Source organism: Pinus tabuliformis, chromosome 8 (assembly GCF_031772625.1).
Source record: "Pinus tabuliformis cultivar Carrire ecotype Pingquan chromosome 8, CPIR1, whole genome shotgun sequence".
Taxonomy (NCBI): domain Eukaryota; kingdom Viridiplantae; phylum Streptophyta; class Pinopsida; order Pinales; family Pinaceae; genus Pinus; species Pinus tabuliformis.
The window spans coordinates 2,050,560,357-2,050,564,229 of NC_142294.1; the positions used below are offsets into that span (position 1 = coordinate 2,050,560,357).

General features: G+C 37.3%; 1 pseudogene; it reads left to right on the forward strand.

Annotated features, from left to right (window-relative positions):
• Positions 1 to 1,395: 1,395 nt before the first annotated feature.
• Positions 1,396 to 3,600, forward strand: LOC149244699 (uncharacterized; annotated as a pseudogene).
• The last annotated feature ends 273 nt before the right edge of the window (positions 3,601 to 3,873 follow it).

Below are 3,873 nucleotides of genomic sequence, written 5' to 3' on the forward strand. Positions count from 1 at the left end.
TCAAAATATTTATTAATTATATAAATAAATTTTGATTTATTTTGAATATGAAATTAAATCGAGAGTTATGGATCTAGTGCTCTTGCATTATATAATTTTTTTTTTAAGGGTTTAAATAGTTTTTATCATAACAAATACGATTTCAAGTGTTTAAATAGATTTATAACAAATATGACTTTATCATAACAAATTTGATGGCCAAATATGATTGACAAAACCCTAGGTTATCAAAACCCGGAGTCTAAAAACTATTAAATGTAAATTATTAATTTTTTATTTGACCTAGTCAAAATGTATATTTTGTGTTACAACATCTCTTCTTCTAAGTTGGAGAGTGTCTCTCCAATTAAATGCCTTGTAAATAATGATTGATATCAATTAATAATAAACAATGAATTTTTACTTCATCACATCACTTGTATCTCCTATATTGCTAAGATTAAAAAATCATAAAAATCGATTAAATTATATTTTTTTTAAATTATTAATTATTAACTGTAAAATAAATTAATATATGAACTAAACATAACATATATACATCCTCCACTTTACCATGGAGATTATTAAACAATAAATAGTTTTTGTTACAGATACCATGGATAGATATCATGGGTTATCAATAACACATATTAAAAAAACTATAATTCATTTCATATAACATTGATTTATATGATATTTTTTTTAAAACCATAATTTATTTCATATGAAACTTGTATATATAAATTAAAATGACAAAACAAATATAGTTATTCTTAAGATAAATCTCAACTTTTAATTTTGTGTACACTATTAAACATATTTCAAAATCTTTTCTAGAAATTAGATCCTTACTATGCATTTAATAATTATTAATACTTAAATTAAAATTCTAACACCCCTATTCCAAAATATAAACTAAACTTCCTTAATATTCTTATAATATACATAATTGGAATAAATACTTCTATCAATATAATTAAACTAAACTTCCTTAATATATGAGTGAGTTATATGACCAACCCCACCTTATCATTAACCCTTGAGGCAGAAGGGTACCTCTCCACCTACCCTGACTACTCGACCCCACCTTTCCCATAGTTTTCACACTCCAAAAGCCATGGCCAAAATGATGACACGCAACCATACAGAAATGGCAAGTATTTAAGGAAGTGGAAAGTAGTGCCAGATCCTTTGAAAAGACGATTAAAAATCTTAGATTTTAACAACTCCACGTTATGAAACAATGCCTCCTAAACAATTATTAGGTAAGAATTGTGACAGGTTCAAACTTACTTTATTGGAGCAGTTAGGGTTTCCCGTCTCCATTGCATAATTGGAGCAGACTGTACAATTTTTCCAAAAGTGATGGAGATCGAGGCCCGAGGGATAAGTATCGCCACAACGGTTGAGGACGTGTCACCTTGAGGATTTTAGTACAGTGGACGGCTGACTTTGGGATTGTAACAATGAACCAAATCGTCTGGACAATAAGGAAATCTGACCAACCAAGTCAATAATCATCTTCTTATCCGAATTTTTCGTTGGATTATCATCACCACCAGTCACTTTATTAATTGATCGCTATTGGATGAATCTCCTTAATCCTCTGTACCACTTTTCACAGGTCGATATGGATCAACATTTACTATTGGTCATTAATTTGTCAGCTGGTTTCATTTTCCTATTCATGAGCAATTCCAGGAATTCCAATTCTGGCATGAACGAAATTATGGCGGGCTGCAGAAGCTTTCAGATGCCGATTAAGGCTGGGAACAGGGGAATTCAGTAGTTTTTTGAGTTGGGTTTTCGATTTTTTTTGTTACAGGATCGATCAATATCTGGGTGTATATTCAGTGTATTCAGTGTGTATGTAACAGAGAAAAGATCAATGCGTTGTGGAAAGATATCGGTGGAAGGCGAAGCAGAAGAAATCGCTGTCTCGCCAAAGGCCTGTTCCCGGCAAAGACATGGGAAAAGGTCGAACCCTTATTCTTCCAGAGGGCTTGACAAGTTCAAGACTGTCTATGCCGAGCTCTCTGCCAGAAGAGAATATATTGCCAGAAAGACCGGTGCACCAGCGGCCCTGGTGAGGTTCGCTTATTCAAAGAACGGATGGATCCCGGTTGTGGTGAGAGACAGAGGGGTAATTGGGAAGAAAAGCACTGGCGCGGGTGCTGCTGGGGTTTCGATCCTGGGACCTGCTGTGAACAATAATGGACAGAAGGCCGGCGAATTGAGGAAAAAGGATGCAGGGAATCATATTAATGGCTTGTCTGAGAGTAATTCGATTTCTGTGTTCGATCCGAGGAGCCATAGCTTGATCATGCCATGGTCTCGGATTTTCAAGACTACGGCTTTTGGGGTTTTGGGGTTGAGTGCGATATGGGTTAAAAAATCGGCCTTTCCTGCGGCCGCGGCCGCGGCCGTGGTCATGGCAGTCTGCGGTATGATGTGCATGAAGAAATATATTTTGTCTGGGGTTTCATGGTTCGCAACGTTTTTAAGAAACCCTAGAAACCCTAAAGCTAGTCAGAATGGAGGAGGCGTCGAGGCAATTGCAGAACAAAAAGACATTGATAAATTCAGCAGAAGAATCCCAAGACCAGTCCTTGCTATCAGTGCACCTAGCAGCCCTGCGAGAGCTCATGTTCAGCGAACCCTGATCTCCGTTACAGCTTCTCCTAGGGTTGTGAAGCCGAACATCAGCAATCGTGAGCACAAGCGTCTTCATCATCAATCTAAAGTTAAAAAATTCAGAAGGTATGTGTCCATGGATAATCGGCCCGCCAGACCCACGAGAGAGTATAGCTTCTACAGGAGGACCAGACCGGCCATGACTCACAATACCAGAGTGGATGTAGCTGCTATGATCACCACGCTGCTCTGTTTGGTTTTCTTCGGCCGGCTCTGTGCAATTTTCTTCACATGTTCCTGTTGGTATCTGTTGCCAATGTTGGGAAAATATTTGAATAAGGAGAAATGATAATACCGGGACTGTGGATCTTCAAACCAGTGAGAACAGGAAGAAAGCGATCAGGGATGGATTGGTGCAGGGGAAGGATAATTCATAAGATTAGTTATGTGATGTGATGGGGTTTAACATTTAGAAAAGGCATTGATTACAGTAATAGAAACAGTAACAAATGGTGGATCTTCAGACTTGAAGAAACCATGGTTCCCTTGGATTTTGCTGGAGTAGACCTTCATGGGCCAGAATTGATTGCAGGGCTTCGACAGTGTGGATACTAGATTGTCCTGGGTACAGGAAGGTCAATGTCAATACAGTGCTGTTGAGGAAGGTTGGATCAGCCTGAGTACAGGGAGGTCAATGTGAATACATTCCTGTGGAGGAGGCATAATTGACAAGGTTAGTTGTGGGAAGGTGTCAATTCATGACATTAGTTGTGTGATGCTGTTGTTAGTGATCAAACAAATAGGTACAATATGATTACAATTAGCTTCTTTATGCACTCACTTTTCTCACAGAGGCCAGTCTCTTACAATTTCTGATTCTGGTACTATGGCTGTACATTCTGCGAACATGTTTAGTCATATTGATTGGGTTTAATGTTGCATCTGTGTGAAATCAATACATATTGTTTAGCTCTTTATGAAGACAAATTGTTTTTTATGATGACTGTGGGCATTTAGAATTGCTGAACTCATGTGAAACACCTAATTTAAGCTATCAGCTAATAGTTGGTATATATCTAATTGAAGGTGTTCGTTGGTTGTTGAGAAATGGTGTGGCATCGATATGGATATATCGATTACCTTTATTTTATTCTTTTGGTTGTTGGTTGTTGAGAAATGGTGCTCGTTGGTGGTTGAGAACTGGTGTTTAATTAAGAGCATTGATATGGATATATGTATAGTTTAACTTTGAAGTTGCAG